A 19,886-nucleotide genomic window follows, 5' to 3' on the forward strand; every position below is an offset into this window, starting at 1 on the left:
CTCATTAAAAGTGTTCACAAGAGCAGCAAATCACGAATGATCCAAGTGGCTCTGTCCTCAGAAATCCTAATCTGTTCCCTTTGATGGCATCATAACAGCAGCTCCACAAGCTGATGTTAATTCAGCTTCAGCTACTGGGCTAGGTTTCCCTCCCCCCTCCAGTCTTTGGGTGGGTTGGAAATGGCAAAGTAGGCGGCCAGATGACTATGGGGAAAAGGGGACTGATGTAGAATGAAGAGAAATTGAGTATCAAATCTGCAGACCTGACTCCACTTGGGGAAAAGAAATTTTTCTTTCTTTCTTTGGTTACTAAGGAAAGTAAAAAGTGGGATGAAATATACTCAAGATGAAACGTGTTTTCATTTTCTAATTCAACTCCTGCTATACCCAAACAAGGTCAATGACAGGCTAACCACATCAAGAGAACACCCTCCCACCCTCTTCTCCCCACTCCTGATCCACCCACCCACCCTCACCCCCCACACCCATTTCCCACTTCCTGTAAGTTAGGCATCCTCATGCTGGTAAACATTTGGGGACCAACTGTAAGCCTGAACCTAAAAGAGGGGCACTGTAGCTTTGAAGCCCTCCCACATGTCTCAAAGCCGGGCTGAAAACTAGAGGGACACTTGGTTTTTAAACTTTAACAGCCCTTTCAACTGGAGTCACTGGGCTTGGCTTTCTTGACCGCCTTCCTTTTTAAAAGCTGGACCAGAAGAGCAAGTATGTGTGTGAGTGAGAGAGAATGTATGTATGACACATGCTGTGTGACAATGTGCTGTGTGTGTCACTGGTATGATATGTGTATGATATGTTTCAATGATGCGTTAAATCCATTTAAAAATAGCACAGACTTCCTTCTCATGACACAGCTCACCTCCCCAAAACTTTGATAAACACATCAGGGCCCAACTTTGGGGATGGTGATCCTAGGGGTGCTGTGGGATGTTTTGTAATGAGGTCAGTGTTTTGACTTCCTAAATAAGGTAAACAAAAATTAAGTAAACTGAAGAACAAAATTTGAGTTCCCTTCCCTGGCCAGGAATGAAGATAGGCTAAGCACTATCCAGAGGCCTTTAGAAAACCCAGACCATGCCATGGTCTTGTGTTCTGGAAACCACCTGTGTCATGACGCCCAGGTATCTTTTTGGCCCTTCAGACAGATGGTTGTGTTCTTATCTATTCATTTACGTATTTTTAAATTATCCAGTTTGACATCCACTAACAAATAACAACAGCAACAACAACCATCCCCATAGCATTAGTAGGAAAGCCAGGGTAGGTTTCTAAAATTTGTTTTTCTTTCTCGTTATGTTTTTATTATGGTGAATGTTCAGACACAAGAGGATTTTAATTCCTGAAAAGGCTTCGGAAAAGAGATCATTTCTGAGTCCAGCATACATGTCATAATCTTACATTTGGTGGAAAAAAGGTCACCTAAACCAAGAAAAGATAGAGCAGAGCCCCTCAAGAAAGGAGACAGAGGGGCAGGGCAGGTGCACACTCTGAAGCAGGGATCTTCCTCTGCTCTTTTCTTGGTGTTTGCAGGGAGGAAGAGTAGCCTCCACACCAATAAGACTGTGGGACAAATGTTTGTTCTCTCACCTTTCCGTGGGAGGAGAGCTGAAAGAGGGGAGGCCCATGGTGGAAATAAAAAGTCTGGTAGCAGATAGGATCATTTTTATTGGAGCAAGATGAAAGAGGGCCCAGTGGGCTTAACAACTAAGGTGAAAGGGAAAGATGAGCGGAAACAGAAGCTGGGAGGCCAATTTCCAGGAGCAGCACAGGGCCTGGGTGGGGTTTGCCTGTCCCAGTGTGCTTCCCTGAAATCACAGAATACTGACCAAAGAATGAAGGAAGAAATATATGTATTTTTTAAATTAAAAATGGGACTGATAATTTTTTTCTCATCGTTTCTAAGGGAAATCCAAGTTGTTGTTTTTTTTTTTTCATGTATGCTCAGTGAATCAGGAGAGAATAAGGCAGAATTGAAAGGGTTAATAATGAGATCATTTGAACTATCCCACCCCCACAAATACACACACATTCTGCTCCAAAGGGAATCCAGTGTCCTGCCTGAGTTGAGGGCCACAGATCCAGAACAACACCCCATTTCCTGCTAAGAAAACTAAAGACCAGAGAAGAGAAGCAAAAAGTGCACTTGGAGGCTTTCTTACCTAACTGGATCTTACCTACCCTGTGCACCCCGGAGGTGCCAGCTCACATACGGGGCTGCTACTGAGGCATCTAGCAAAGCCAGCACTCACTCAAACCCCAACACCCAAAGTTCACTGGGTCCTCACGTACACCATTGTTAAGCACCTGCCACGCCAAAGGTACAGGTAGGTTTGGAAAGGGGGAGAGAGGGGACACATCTGTTGTAGAACCTGTTAAATGTTAGTTGGTGGGGACATTAAAAAAAAAAATGTTCAAACCCAGCTCATTCAGTGCCTGGATTTGAGAAAAGCGACTGGTCCCTTTACATGCCTCTTTTTTCACCTGAGTGGTTAAGAGGTGAGAGAAGACAGTCATTATAATAACAAACCTCCTTTAATAGACTCGCCTTATCTTTTGAAAAACTCTCTATGAATAAGCCAAGCAAGAACCCTTTTAACAGGAAGATAGTATAGAGATTCTGAAGCTATCAGCCCGAACTTATCTGGTCTCCATCTATAGCCCATTGTTTCCTCAAAGTACACAGTGGGGGGTGAGGGGGGGAGCAGGCTGCCTATTAATGCTCAATAGCTCAATAGGCATCTTCTCCCTTAAGGTGAGCCTCTGGGGGATGAAGGGCAACACTGCATTACCCTAGAATGGGACCCATCACAGAGAAAGTAACAGCTCAGTGTCTTCCAGGCAGACTCCCCAACAGCTCCTTTTAAAAGAACAGGCGCCGTCTTTAGGAAAGCTAATCCCACAATGAAGGTCCATTAAAAGTATTAGGATGTAGACTGCCACCATGATCCTCTGGAGGAGAGCTTGGTTCTGACAATAGACAATTAAAGCTGATAAATCCAAGCTACTTGTTGCTGTTCTAATTCCTCCTAATTGTATGCTACTTGTCCCTGGCTCCCTCATTCAGGGATGAAGCAAGCTACTCTAATCTCCAGAGTACCTGACCTACTTCCTACAGGATCTTTTCAGCATTCTTTTCTTCCCATCTGGACCCTCTTTCCTCTTCTGCTTCTCTCCTCTTCCCCAAAGCTTGAAAGGAGAAGGAAGGAGGTTGAAGGGTGGACCAGAAGGTTGCATCCAAGCCAGTAACACCAGGGGCTTTAGACTGTCTGCTAATTGGTAACAGCTAATCATGTTCACGGGCACATCAGTGATTAGACTGCACTTTGCATTAGGCTCAACAAGTGGCACGGGGCACACTTAGAATCCAACTGCTAGATCACTGCTGGCTGCCAAATATGCGTGTGCTTACGTGTGTGGAGACATGCCTCGGTGATTCTATTCGGAGCTGGCTGACGTCTCACTAATTATGCTGCCACCACCAGCTGGTCTGAGTGAAGTGCTCCCTCTCACCCAGCACCCCAAGGATATAATTCAGTCGGAACAACAGAGCTTTAAATGCCAGTTTGGTGCCTGCATATGCATGCTGCCTTCCAGAACCTAGAAAGGAGCAAAATCCTTTTTGCAATTCAATCTTGGCTCCTGGGATATATTTTTAATGCTGAAAAATTTCTACAGAGCCATCTCTTCCACTTCTCACTCAGTGTCCTGAAGAGTGGATTATAATCTGTCCTTAAAAAACATACAGTAATCCCAATGGTCACGAATAATGTGGTAGTGTTATAGTTAAAAGAAATCCTCACCTTCTAGATATGCATATAAAATATTTACATGAAATTATATGTTTTGGAGCATTTGTTTCAAAATCTCCAGGAATTGGGTAGGGATACAGATGAAATACCCCAGGTCTTAAGCTGGTAATCGTTGAACTGGGTAATGAGTGCATTGTAATATTCTCCTGAGTATCTTTTAATGTGTCACCACCAACCATTTAAAAATATAAAAAATCAAATTCCAGAGATCCCAACTGACAAATTAAGGCCCTCAGACTGTTTAACTCTAGTTCTGTGGATGAAGTTAAATTGAGAAGACTTGATAGGAGGAAGGCATCTGTTTGCCTTGTAGGCTGTCTTGACCCATAGGAAAAAAACAAAACAAAACAAAAACAACAACGAAAAATAACAGTTTCTGGAATTCCAGTCCTTTTGGGGAACATGTTTTTCAGTGCCTAGCATATGTAAGGCACCTTCAGTGCCCTTCAAGTATGACATCACCCAATATGTTTAATTTTGCCTTGGAATAAAATTGAAAATTGTGTCTCGTTTAATGCGATTTCACAGTGACCCCACTAGAAAAAGATTAAGAACCCATTCTGGGCTTAAAACTTCAAAGCTATGGGAGGTAAAACTTCTCATAGTCATATGAGTCTGTCTCTTAAGACGCATACTCCTCTAGACAGAAGAACTAGAAACAAACAAACAAAAAAACCCCGCAGATAACTCACTTTTTCTCGGCGGTAGTCTGAGCAAGCAAGCGGCTGGCCAGCACCCAGCAGGGTCTCAACTGATAAACTGTGTCAAACTCCAACCATTTGTCAGCTCCACAGAGAAGAGAACGAGCTGAAAGATGAACTCAGGAAGTAGATTTATCTGCTGCAACACATTAACTAGTATAAATACCAGTGGAAAAAGATAAACACATTTACCCAGCAAGAAAGAACTAATCACAGGTACCTCAGTGCTTAACTCAATGTTTCCCAATTTTCTCTTCATCAGGCAAGTGACACCAATTCGTCTTGATGGTCTACCCAGAATATATTTAAACAAATCAAAGGTTTATTTCCTATTGACCCTATTTCATTAATAACTAGTCTACATTAATATAAGAAGTTTCTGCCAGACTTGAAGAAAAATTTCGCTGGTGATAAGGTCTCTCCATTCTCTGGAAAAGAGGTTTTCCAAAAACAAATGATAACACAATGTGTGAAATTCTTTTTCAAGTTGTTTTGCCTATTAAATTTATATATGAATTCATGAGATTCTGGAATTTCTGGAAGCATTTTTAGTTTCAGAATGCCAAGAAGCATCAGCATAGAAGTCAACAGACAGTGCCGGGTTATTGAAATACACGTTTTTCTACAGAGCAGCTGGCTAATGGTCACAGTGAGGCTTGGAAGTAGACACATAGCTTCTACCCAGGCTGTGCCTCTGGAGAACAGGGGGCCTTAGGCTTCCTTTCTGCATGTTGACCACTCTTTTGCTCATGTTCTACCAGTGAACCCATCCTACTGAAAAAGGATCTGTCTCTGCAGTCTTTTACCTAGTGGCAGAGAGCACTCAAAGGAGGCATCCTCGAAAACCTAGCACCTAGCAAGGTGCCTGGCCTGTGCATTGGATGATTGATTAATGTGTACTAAATGAGTGGATTAAAAATGGTTCTCTGGTCCCACCTGTGAATGAAACTTGTTTTCTTTTTCTTTTTCTAAAGGACACATACAGCTATGCAGCCCTCATTTGTGGTACTTAAAAAGTGCTCCAGGGCAGAAGCCATAGACATCAAAACTGGGAATGTCTACAGGGAAGTGAAGAACCTACCTCTGACATCAGCACTTGAAAATAAGCTTGCTCACTAAAAACAAATTTAACAGATCTTTGAGGCAAAAGATGTTCACCTAGTTCTTGTGGGGCCTGCTTTTGTCCACTGTAACCTGTGTGCACACCCCTCTACTGGACTTCTTTCTAAAATTCCTCCTGCTGTTTTAGGGCCTTCCTTCCCTTCACAGTCACTCCACCCTACAGTAATTAGGTTTAACTAGAGCAATTAACAAAACAAACTCCTTGCTGCTTAGTGGGCTGATAATTCTGATTGCAAAATTATTTTAGGATGTGCAGAACAGTTTATAACAAAGATAGATAAGTTATGCAACCATTTTGCATATAATCCTTTTGTTTGTGTGTACAAAACAGAGTCCCACATCTTAAATAATGCTGTCTAAAATTACATTTTGCTAAGCATTGAGCTTCCTTATACAATATTAACTCAGATCTAATGAATCTAATTTGGATTATTGTTTCTAGTGCTACAGAATTGTTAACTATTCAGATACAAATGCCTCATTTTTTTCTACTAATAAGTAAAGTCAACAGCTGTTTGTGTTTTTTAAAATGGAAAACTGGGGCTGGGGATGTGGCTCAAGCGGTAGCATGCTCACCTGGCACGCATGCTGCGCTGGGTTCTATCCTCAGCACCACATACAAATAAGAATGTTGCGTCTGCCGAAAACTAAAAAATAAATATTAAAAAATTCTCTCTCTCTCTTAAAAAAAATGGAAAACTGATGTAAACAACCCAAACCATCCAATTTCTGAATATCTTCTACACAAAATACTATTATTCCATGTCTAAATTTTTCATGAGCATTATCACTATAAATTTGTTTTTCTGTACAAGCAAAAAAAGTAGCACTATTTCATAAGTATTGCATATTATTCAATCCTAGTGCCACATAAGACTTCAACCATGTATTTGAAATGTTAAATACTGTAATTAGATTTCTCCTGTAGTGATTTTTACGGTAGTCCTATCTTTGCCTTTAATGGAGATAACTTGTAATATTTAACCAATATTTCACTGATTTTTATAATATGAAATCAGATTACATAATTACAATTGGCATTCTCAAATTTGGAAACAAATACAGACAACTCTTGGTGATCATATAAGTCAGAAAATACAGAATATCAGAAAAATAGAAGTGCTCAGGCCTATTAGAGAGATGCCTGCTAGATGGCATCAAGGTATCTGGTGTGTCCTGTTTATAAATCCCAACAAAAGGCTTTATACCTGAGATGGTATAAATAGGTTTAGTATTCATTGCTACCCAAAATCCACCATTAGCCATTTGTTATAGATTCTAGCATCTAGGTATGTCGTATATGGAATCATTATAAATAGTGTTATATAACTCACTTTTCTTCTTACTGCATGAATATCTTCCCATGTCTACATTATTCTTAATTGCCTCAGAGAATTCCAGAGTATAAATATATACTGTGCTTTGTTTAACCAATGATCAAGCGTACTTTAATTTTTTTTTTAAACTCTGTTGGAGATCAAACCTGTGCCTCAAGCATGCTAAGCATGTGCACCCAGCCCTTGTGTATGTCATTCATTCATTCATTCTTGGTGGTGCTGAGGTTCCAAAACAGGGCCTTGAACATGCTAGGCAAGTTCTCTAACACTGAGCTACACCCCCATCCCCTATTGTAAAACTATTACACAGAACACCCTGATCACTTGGCAGTGTGAATCTGAAGTTCAGGAGTGTTCAGTCCATGGAAAATCACCAGAAATCTTATTTGATTTCTCAATTTCAGAAAGAAAAGTGGATACTGACTCCCAGAGTAATTTTCTTCTGGTCACCCAGTTATTAGTATTGGCCCACAATAACTTATCGGGCAATTCCCCAATCTACGATGCTCTGAAATTGAAAGTTGTTTTGACTTTTTATGCTCACTGCCATAGATTAACTCCCACCATTAAGATACTACAATGACCTTAAAATTACTTTCTCCATTTCCAGTCTCGTTTCTTGCAATTTTCATCACCCCTACTTCCACCAGAATTACCACTCTGAATCACAGCTTTCCCACAATCCTTCCTTCCCCACCAAGCCTCCCTTGATTCCTCCCAGTGCTGGCCTAAAACTGCCTGAATTATTGTTTCAGCATCTTAGTAAGAACCTTTATGCTATTTTCTGCTGCAGAAACACTGATGTTTGAATAAGAACAACTCACTGAGGGTATCTGCATCAATATTATCTCTCCCAAATCTGAAGAAGTTCTGAATTCCAAGTCACATCTAGCACCATGAGATGCTAGTAGATGAGCAGGCGAGACCTCCTTCCTCAGTTGGTCAGGGGGCCCTTGGTCCACATACAGTGACTGATCTTCATTTATTTTTGTGTGGTGCTAAGGATAGAACCCAGTGCCTCACACATGCTAGGCAAGTGCACTACTACTGAGCTGCAATTGCAGCTCCTCAGTGACTGATCTTGGTTACAACAAATATACTTGTTGAAATCAGTTACTAAGTTGTAATCTTTTCTCATTTCACACAAGCGCTTGCCTAGCATGCATGAGGCACTGAGTTCGGTCCTCAACACCACATTAAAAAATAAATAAATAAATAAAAATAAGTTATAAAAAAAATCACAAATAACTTTTAAATAATAAAATACAGGGCTGGGAGGGGGAGCTCAGTAGTAAAGTGCTTGTCTAGCAGCGCATGCTCGAGGCCCTGGATTTGATTCCCAGCATAGCAACAAACAAGCAAAAAAAAAAAAAACATTAGCCACATATTTGCTAGGCAAAACAATAAATGAAAATAATAGTAATAGTTCCTTAATATTATTCAGCTGACCAGAGGACATACACAATAAAATGGCTTAATTATTTCTTATTTTTAAAATTGAAGAAATAACACAATGGTGTCCTTAACACTACTATAATGTTAGCATGGTAACTTAACCCACTTAACCCTGGGTTTGGAACAGCCATGTACATGGGCACACAAATGCACATGTCACTGAGATTTTCCATGTCTGTCCCCCGTTGGCTGCCTCATGGTGGAGGGATCAGCAAGAAGTCAGTATTCACCACTTGTAACATCATTACTTCCCCTCCCCAAGCCCACCAGAGTCAAATCTGTACACAACACAGGCCTCATCTTCCGGAGAAGCTCAAAAGCCGGCTGGCGTAAGGTTCCCTTCAAAGCACCCTGGAAGTCTGTGTGGGATGAGGAGTATTGAAACCATCCTCTTTCCAGAGAAGAGCTGAATCCACCCCACTATGTTTCTGTTCTCATTTACCAGGGGCTCACGACATAAGTGGTTAGAAGGTTGTCCTGCAGCTCCCCCACGCAGGCAGTGCCACAGGCAGCAGAAGCCACACACACATCTGTGTAGATGCCTCCCAAATGGGACCTGCTGAAATCCAGTTATCTGCTCTTGGGTTTATTAGAATTGGGTCATGGAGAAAAATCTAACTGCGGGAGCAGTTGTGGGATGAAAGAGGGAATTGTTTTGTTCCTCTTTACTTCCCCCCCTTGTCCTTCTCCATCTTCTATAACGAAGAATAGGAGAGCTCTGCTTGAGGAACATGAGCATCTTATTCTTGGTGGGGGGACATTCAGTTGTGTGTTACATGTCAGTATTTACAGGACAGGGAAGGTCACAATTCCCAGAGCTATCTCATTCACAATCTAGAAGCTTGCTTAAGACCCACATATTATCGCCCAGATTACCCCTGCAGAATGATTTCCAGCATGAATTAGTTGTTGCTATCTTTTAAAAAGTGAATTTATTCTTGATTTCTCTTTTCCTGCCCACAAAAGAATAGCAAAAGAGTGTGAAGTAAGTCTTCCTGTCTTGAGTTTTTTCTTTGTAATATTTTCCCTCATAATAGATAAAGAAGGTATCCATGACTTGGTGGATATTAATACAAAAGCCTAGGCAAGGACATAAGAAAATGGAATATATTAGCCCATTGCAGTGAGTGGTACACATCTATAAACCCAGCAACTCAGGAGACTGAGGCAGAAGGATTGCAAATTCGAGGACAGCCTGGGCAACTTGTCAAGATTGGCTCAAAATAAAAGTTAAAAATGTGTGGGAATGAAGCTCAGTGGGCCCTTGGTTCAATCCCCAGCACTGGGAAAAAAAGAAAAAAAAAGAAGAAAGGAAGGAAAAGAGAAAGAAAGAGGAAGGGAGGGGAGGGAGGGAGGAAAGGGGAGAGAGAGAGAGAGAGAGAGAGAGAGAGAGAGAGAGAGAGAGAGAGAGAACACTGATAGCATGTCATTAAAATTTGCCCCCTAAATGCTTTTGACAGTAGTTCCCAAACTTTGCTGCATTCCAGAATGGGCAGGAGAGCTTTAAGATGCTGATGTCCTGGTTGCATCTCATGCCAATTAAATCAGAATGCTGGGATGGGAGCCAGGCACCACTAATTTTTAAAGCTCCTTAGCTGATTCCTATGTGCTGTCAAGTTTGGGGTCCTCTACTTAATCAGATGCTCACCTTATAGAAGCTCTCTACACTAAAATATTGTCTTCCCTAATGCCTCTCAGCAAAGACAATGTACTATGGTTATGGAACATTCACAGGAACAGTTTCTAAATGTGTGGCTTAGATTGATGATAGACAATGTGCCTCACTCAGTGCCTCTGAGATTAACAAACTGGGGCAATGAGGACAAGGACACAAGTTCTGTACTCAAAGGAGTCACCTAGGCTGGCTTGTGTCTGTAGCCACAGATTGCATTCATAATTCAAGTTATGGGTGAATATTGTGCCTTGGAAAAGGAAACTACCACCAAGTGTATGGACTGTTAAGCACCAATGCAATTCCCAATATCAGAGAATCAAGTCGAATTCTATATCCTATTGAAAGTGTGTAAGCATCATTATCCTCATGTATTAAACATATCTGTATATATACATATATATATATAATTCTTAATAAAGATGGTTTAAATATTATAAATAAATAAATAAATAAATATAAATCAATCAATCATAGTTGTTAAAGTAACAATATGAAAGACTGTCTCAAGAGTAAATATTTGAAGTTGGCAAAAGCTATTTGGGGTATGGCATAGTGCCTAGCACATATTAATAATACCACCAACATTTACATTGAGCAAAACATCAAAAGATGTTAATTCTTGAAATTTCAGGGTAAGTCTAAATATCTAGATATTTATAAGCCATACTTAATTGGGATAAGTTTTCTGGAAAGAAACTTAGCTATACATACCAAGAGACTTAAAAGATTTATAATCTTTGGTCAAATTATCATACTAATGGAAATATATCCACAGGAAAATAATTTGAACAGTTATATAAGCACATTTAATTGCAATGTTACTTTTAGTCAACAAACTGGGAATGATGTGGGCATTCAATTTATGGATATTTGCTCAAGAGATTATGATCTAGCCACATGATATGACTATTAATTAGCCATTAAAAAGTTTCGAAATAAAGGTGATATGGAAGAATGCTCATGATGTACTACTACATAAAAAGCAGAGGCAAAAATGTATCATAATTCCATTTGTATTCTTCCCACAACCACAAAAAATGGCCTTCTATGTAAAAGAAAAACATCTAAAACAATTGGAAGATGATATCTGAATGTTGATTCCCAGTTCTATTCCTCTAATTAGTCTTAATGAAGTCAGCAGTTTTGTCATAAATTTCAATTAACTATAATCTCCATCTGACACAAACCCGCTGGTCCATATGTTGGGTCTTCCAGTTGACCAAATGTAACAGTCTTTGAAACTGATTTAGCTAAAAAACATGCAACTGACAAAAAATGACAGCCATCTAGGCAATCTGAAAAGATAATCATTACAAACAAATCCAGGGAGAGGTGGTGGATGGGAAGAGGGAAGGATTGCGTTCAATATATTTTTCCAAATTTTTTCCTTCCTTCTAGCGTAAGTTAATCACAAGCACAGCCCACAAATAGTTTAGAGAAATGTTTTAAGATGAAAAAACACACATAAGGTGTTGGAAGCTGACTCCTTATTTCCTATTTTTCTCTCCGGGGCAACCCCTTCCCCTGGAGTCAGGCAACAGTGAAGAGTGTAGCACACAAGAGTGCACTTTTTATCCAGCAGAAATATTTAGCTTGGCTGTCTGCCAGGGAATGCTGGAAGAACGGACTGAATTAGGGGATTTACCTTCCACGTGTTTGGCACGTGTCATTTAGAGTATCTGAGACGCTTCTCTTTCTCCATGGTGTCTGAGCGGTGGAGAGCGATACATACTACAGGAAAAGTCATGTAACTCACTGCTGTAACACGATACAACATCAACTGAATTTACAAACTGGGCATTTTTCTCAGATTCCGCTCTCTTGCTTTCTGTGACTGATAACTACAAACGGACACTATCTATTGTTGTTGGGAGGAAAAAGTCTATATTTTCCTTGATTCTAAAGATGCTTCCACTTTTAACAATCAAGCCCACTTTGGAGCTGCGTATTATAAACAATTTTGAAAACCCTGATTAATAAAACAAAACAAAACAAAAAAATCCTTGACATCACAAGTCAGTTATAGCATCTTCATTTAGGGTTTTATTGGGAATGGTTTTTATCTATCTATCTATCTATCAATCATCTATCTATATCTACTTACCTATCTATTTTTTTGTGTGTGTGTGGTGCTGGGGATAGAATTCTGGGCCTTGCACATACTAGGCAAAGATTCTGCTACTGTGCTACACCCCTCTCCCTTATTTATTTTTAACATAGACATTCTTGGGATTCATCTATAATCAAGTTATTGAATCTGTTCTCAGTTATGAATACTTTTTTTTTAATACCTGATTTGACCTTGTGCTAAGCTACTGGACACTTGGTAGACTCTAGATGCCTTAAAGGACCTACAGGTCTCCTTTGTTTTTACAAGGGAGGCGGAGTAACCCACCAAAGGCAGTGGCTAGAGGTTTTGTCCTTTGGTGACCTAACAATGGACAAAGGTAGGGAGCTTAACACAGCCTCCAAATAGAGAATGTTCATCAAGCATGAATTCCAAAGAAATTGCCTCTTCGTACCAGAAAACAAATGAGAAGGGTGTTAATTTTACTATGGGAGGCAAAAAAATGCCTGTTTGTTCTGTTCTCTTCACAGGATGTGAGATGATGCTGTTCTAGTACCTAGAGTTGGAAAAGTCACCTCGAGTTTTCAGGTGAGAACGTCCATCTCTGGCCCAGATCCCCAGTTCAATACAGCTTGTTAGTGACAACATTCAATGTCTGATTAGGGTGGTAAGGAAATTTAATCAGGTTTTTTAAAAGTGCGTGAGTTGAAGTGGGAGAGGTTTCCATAAATGCAAATTTTAATGAGTGCTTTATGAGCTGCTATAATTTATGTGAAAAGGAAGAAAGGAGAATATAGACACTGCACAAAGAAACATGGAAGACAACACAAGAAGTTGAAAACAGTAGGTTTCTCTGAGGAAAAGAAATGGGTAGCTGGGGATGTGTGTAGATTTTTTATTATATACCTTTGGCACCTTTGGGATTTTGAACCATATGAATATATTTACTTATGCAAAGTAAAATTTAGACAAATTTTATAAAAATTGATTTAAATTTTAAAAGTAATACTGTTGCCAAATATCTGCTAAGTCTTATATACTTATATCCGAGTCCTTGTTTTCAAATTTTTGGAGTACATATCCAAGAGAATTGCTGGGCATCGGATAATTCTGTTTAGCTTTTTGAGAAAGCAAACTTAACATTCATTTGAACGCAACTATTACACTTACAGGAAATTTACTCTAGGGAAATAACTACGAGTGCATCCAGAGAATTATTCATTGAGTTTTTGAGCAAAAAATATTGTTTTATAATATTGAAAAGTTGGAAACAAGCCAAATGATCAACAATATGGAATCAGTTAAATGTATCATTTATACAAGCAAATTCTATGAGGCTCTTTGGGACAGCAGTTAAAGAGACTTGGTTTTGAGTTATCCTGCATGGCTTAAGATCCTGGCTCTATTTACATACTCTCTGACTTTGGGCAAAAAAATTATCTCTCTACTTCTCACATTCTTCATCAGCAAAATAGAGATAATAATAACATTGAGTTCATTAGGAAGTTGTGAAGACCAAATCACTTAATACACAAGAAACATCCAGAAAAAAGCCAGTCACACAGAATGTGCTTAATTAACCTCCACAGGTATGTTTCAAATGCTTTACAATAAGCATTTCCTAGTTGATAATAAGCAATGTTTAAAATAATGGGAAATCACTTGGATTCATAACTGACATTTATATAATCATTTTTTTCCTGGAAAGTATTTGTGTGCATTCATAGAGAAAAGATTAGAAATGTATACACAATATATTAATCATCAATTATAACTAGGTGGTACAAATACCATTGATTATTTTTTCTGTATTTTTTCACATTTTTAAACATGAATATTACTTTTATGATCAGAAACAAAAGTTAAAGACTAGATAGGGGAGAAGCAGAAGGATACTTTTTTAAAAATAGCCATCACATTTTAAATATGGATTCCTAAAATTAAACACATTTTATTGTATTATGTTTTGAAATGCTGGATGCTAAAATCAAACTTGCTGAGGGAGAAAGATGAGGCAAAAAATTCTCTTCCGCAAAACAGTCCATTTGATTAAAATCAATGGATGTGTAACTGATGTGATTCTGCAATCTGTATATGGGGTAAAAATGGGAGCTCATAACCCACTTGAATCAAATTGTGAAATATGATATATCAAGAACTATGTAATGTTTTGAACAGCCAACAATAAAAAATTAAAAAAAAAAAAATCTTATTTTAAAAAAATCTTTATTAAAATCTGGTAATCGTCTTTAATGGTAAAGTTCTAAGACTGACTTGGCCGAGCCCCACCCCCAGCTCCCTCCTGTCTTGTGACATGATCTGTGAGCTCCTGTCCACCCGCATGATGAATTAAATGTATGACAGTTATGACAGGTGAGGAGTACATGGAGGGGCTTAACCAGCAGGGATAAGATAAAGCCCCCATTTAAGAACAAAGCCCCCTCCAAAGCTCGCCCATTAATGAACACACACAGAATCTCTTTATTTGTCCCACTTGGAAGGAGCAGGCGGAAACCATAGACAATAGGCACTAGGCAGGGCGGCTGTTTCTCCAAGGACCTCCCAACCAACTAATTGAAAATCCTTGATATTCTGCTAAACACGTCTGAAAGACAGGCTCAGCTTTCATGGGCAAGGGCAAGGCCTGCCTTTCAATGTTGTGTTAATACAATAGACTTAAATTTACAGCTGGACTAAGTGGAATTACTGTATGTAAACCATAATATCTATCTGCAGGGATCCAGATAAGCCCTAGAGAGACTAGTCCAGCAGGACAAATCCAAGGAATTTTGGAAGTCAATCCATTAGGATTATGGGGCAGCCCCCTGAGTTTGGGAGTCACAGGCTCAATCTATGGAAGCAATGAAGTCTCAATCTTCTTTTATCCTAACCTCTTATCTGAAGGCGGCCTGTGACCCAGTTTTTATTTAAAACAAACTGAGAAACTACAGACGACATTATAATCATTTTCTATAATATTTACACAACATTATTGAACAGGCAGCTGGTCGTGAGTAATTAAAAACATACTTTTGAAAACCATTTGCATACCCAAAGTGTACAATAACAATATTGTGCTATACAGTTACAATAACCGGAACATTACTAATGACATGTGCTAAAGATACACACCAGGAAAAGTGAGCTATTAGTTACAGTTTCCTTATTCAAGACTTTTAGCCTCTGTTCATTTCAGCTTATTTACAACATTAGGCATTGTAAAAGGAACAAGGTTATAGAATACTCTCTGAAAGTGCACTGTCATCTTGGGCTTAGCTCTTGCTGATTGGTTTGTGTGTGGGAATGTGTATACATAGTAGCTACTCAAGAAACACTTTCTGAATAAATAAAGACCATTGACAAAAAGACTTTAAAGGTTGCAGACACCTCCCAGCCATCAAGATAACCTCCAAGTCCCCTGATGATCATAATAAAGGCATTGATGGGGAGACTTTAGCCATTCCAGCAGTCTGTGCAAGGTTAGTCCCATTGACATAGCTGTGGCTGGTGAATGTCCTACTGAGGGTGAGATAGACATCATCTCTCTTTCACAGATGGGGAAATACTGACTCAGGTGATCAGCTGTCCCAGGTTCAAAAAGCAATTCAGTGACTGAGTGAGAACCCTACTTGTGTCAGAGAGGCTCCAAAGTCTCTTTTTGAGTCTCCTAAGCTGTCCCTCTGGCCTCACCCCAGCGGAAAGTCTCCTGATCAGTGCTAGCTTTATCCAGTATCTGTGAGAACGCTGGCCCAGTGTGCATTCTTTCCTTCTCACTAAAGAGAACCAGCTCTGGGAACAGAAAACATAAGTAACCAGCTTGTGCCTATATTGCCAGGAAAATCAGAGCCAGGATTTCCCTGCTCCAAGCAGTCAGGATAGAGGGGCGCTGTCTGTGTGCCCTCAGAAGACAAGCACTAGTCTTTTGAGCACTAATCTCTTTCTTTGGTTCACACAGGAGTAGAATTATTCCCACGGTCTTGCAACATCCGATTTGGGTCATTTGGCAGATCTTCTCAGGTTTCTGTGTATTTGGACCCATTGTGGAAACATCCATCGAGTTTTAAGAGCTCAGCAGTTCCCTGAGCACTAAGCAGCTCACCAAGAGTCTGAGTGATCACTATTGCTGCCTTGTGAAAAGGTCTGGATTTCGTCTGTCCACAGCTCAACACCCAGAGAGGATGTTTTGCAGAAGAGCCAAATAGACATGGAGGCAAACTGCTTTTGGGTCTTATCTGAATGATGATACTTAACTTTCACCACCTGGACCGGGCCTTGCAGGGGAAACAGCCACACTCAATTATTGTCTCTTCTAGACAACTACTGTTTAATCCCACCTCCAGCTGATAGGAACTGGTGGAAAGCAAGATGCTATTTTTAGTCAGGACAGTGTTTTCCTCTTTCATCTATGAGAAAGGTAATTCCTCTTACAGTCGGGGCCATCCCAGATGCTAGATTTGGGGGAAATTTTTAATTCTAGGGTATTGTTACTCTTAGCAGAATGAGTGAGCTTTGATCTTTCCAGGACAATTTTAAATTTAAAGTTATTCTCTGTGCGGCACTCTGTTAATGGGTAGAAGTCAACAGAATAGAGAGTACATCCCTACAAACCACACTCTGACACAATGAAGAAGGATAATTTACTTTAAATAAATTCAAGTACAAGGGGAAAATTAACCAAAATAACATCATAAAAGCTTCTTGACAGGTTTCTACCCTCCTTCTCAGCTTTATACTCACCAATCTTTTTATTTACTTTTAGGGGGATTGAACCCAGGACCTCATGCATGCCAGGCAAGTGCTCTACCACTGAGCCCCACCCTCAGCCCTCATCCATCTTTTTTTTTACCTCAGGCTAACAAATGATTTTATCAAGGAATTGATGCAGCATGACACAGGAAACTTAAAATGGCATTTCCAGAATTGACTAATAAATATTTTTGGAATTGATCATAAGGTATTTCTTTCATATTTTCTGAAAATTATTTTTCAAGGGACCAGAACTCAGAACTACTCAATTGACTTATTACCTTTATAGGTGAAGGGATGCCTTAGAGAAAACATGTTATCACCCAGGGTAGAGAGTCACATCTGATTCTTAAATTATCTGAAAATAAGGAGAAACCCCATGCCTGACATGCTAGCAATTCAGGCTTTTGCTTTAAATTGTGGCTGTTCATTTATTCATTTCTTGGGGGTTGGACACAGCAGGAGACATTTATAGGCAAGATATAGATTAAGACCAAGAAAATTCTACTTGTGAAACCAACTTCGGATCTTGCTAGTTGGTGCCAGGATTACCTGCTCTGCAGCCAAGATGTGAAACATGGGGAGTGCAAATACTTGCTGTACAAGGCAGCCTTTGAAAACCCAAGCACATTATTTCCCCTGGTGTTTTCTTGCCATTTGAAGAACGGTCTGGAAAGGAGGTGTTGAGTTAGTTTACATTGACCTCCGCCTGACCTGGAAGGTAGAGGTTTTAAGAGCTGAGCGGCAGCCACAGTCAGGAAGCGCCAGGAAAACAACTCAAGGAAAAGGACTGCATTTGTGGGGACCCGGGATCACCCCACCATTCTTATTGTAGACGGAGGGCATCGCCTTCGCCCTTTGTGGGGAACGGAATCCATCCATCTTCATTTAGGCTTTTTTGGTGGGGCGGGGGTGGGGTGGAAGAAGATGGGGCTGCCATTTCCTTTGGCTCTTGAAAAACAGAAACCAGCAGTGATTATTCATTTCTACCCCCATCCCCGCCACCAAACCTTTCTAGCAGCAACCCGGGAAGAATCAACATTCTCTGAACATATTAGTTGTTCTCCTGCTTGGAAACCAACTGCTGCAAGCTGAGCAGCAGCAAATCCAAATTGACAGTTCAGAAAGATGTGTTTCGGGGATGCAGGCAGGGGTATTGTGATGGGTTTCGATGCTGCTCACTACCTTTTCTATAATGGAACAACCCATTGGTGCAATTCTCCATAAGGAATGTTGCACTCTTAGGAAGGTCAAGTGCAGCCAGTGTTTTCTGTACTTATCCATGTTACAATTTTGCTTCCTTCACACTCAAATCAGCAACACTCCAGGGCACCTGGATCCCTGGAAATGTACTGCACATTCTTCTGCAGTATACATTTTTGAGATTATGAATTTTCATGTTATAGATTAACTGCTTTATAAAGTGAGATTATGAATTTCCATGTTATAGATTAACTGCATTATAAAGGAATTATACATTTCCCTTCCCTATAAGAATAAAAATGGATATATTCAGTTTTATTTGGGACAAAGAAACAGAAATTATCCTTGGCATTTAGATCATAAAGAATAAAAAGAATAAATACTGCACATGACAGAGATATGTTCATATACTATACATAGTTAAAAAAATAAAATAAAACTTTAAAGATTTTATAGACTGGATTGGGGTTGTAACTCAGTAGTAGACATTTGAAGAACGTGTGGGGCCCTGGGTTTGATTCTCAGCACCATATAAAAATAAATAAATAAAGGTATTCTGTCCAACTACAACTAAAAAATAAAAATTAAAAAAAGCTTCTATAGGCTGTTCCAAATTTGAAATAATCAAGAACTTCTTTATTAAGAGTTGTTAAAACAAGATATTTAAATATCAGAGCATGAGTTTTTTTTTTTTTTTTAATTTAAACAGACATGTCCCACTTGCTCTCCAACATTGTGAAGGTGTTGACAACTTAACTGGTATCTGTTTTTTTCCTTGCTTTATTCTGCCATTTTCCAGCTATTTTCATCTTTGTCAATCCAATAAACAAAATGGATTGGGATTATTAGTTTTGGATCAGAAGAGACCTCTTCAGACCATAGATTGTAACTGTACTTTGAAACTTGTCTATTTCACCTGCAGGCCTCCTGGATAGGTCTAAATTCTAAGTCCATTTTCTAAAGTAGAAACTGAGGGTGGATGGATCAGGGCTGAATGTGCCTGGTGGACATCATTAACGTCTCCTCATGCTTCTGAAATGCACCAAGACCTCTGCCCCTAATTAGCTGAAAGCTTTAAGTCCATCACTCAATGTCTCTGAGCCTCAATTTCCTTATTAAGACCTTCAACTCAAACAAGAAATAGCATGACTTATACCACAGTGCTCACTGCTGGGTTATAAAGGCCAAAATGTCTAGGGTCGCCAAAATGAAGTAGAGGAATTCAGAATCTAACTGCATACCAGAAACCACATTTGAAATAACAATTGGCTATGGGACATAATTATCATGCCACAGTGCAGATGAATTCAGCCAGCAGGAAAGACAGGGACATCTGGCCAGGGGAACAACTCCTGGGTCAGGTGACAAGGATAAGGTGGATTAGAAAGATATCTGGTCCAGGTTAGTAGAGCCATCTAACAGTCTGACTAAATCCATGGACATTTGGCTGAAAACCAAAAAAAGAGGAGCGGGCTTGGTATTGGGGATAGGATTCTCCTTATTTCTGTCATTGCTTCAAGATAATTTCTCACAACCCCCACCCCAACCCAACCTCACTTGTCTTTTAAGCACATGATATCAAGTGTCACTGATATTTGGCTGTCACTGGCCAAAGATCATCTATCTAGTTGATCCGTTTTATTGACTGAAGACTTTTATACCTGGCTCACTGTCTTCTTCCCTGCAGGGAATTCCTGTTACCTCTGACATCATCTGATCTTTTCCATTCCCAGTCCACCTGGTGGTCATTCC

Source organism: Marmota flaviventris, chromosome 6 (assembly GCF_047511675.1).
Source record: "Marmota flaviventris isolate mMarFla1 chromosome 6, mMarFla1.hap1, whole genome shotgun sequence".
Lineage (NCBI taxonomy): Eukaryota > Metazoa > Chordata > Mammalia > Rodentia > Sciuridae > Marmota > Marmota flaviventris.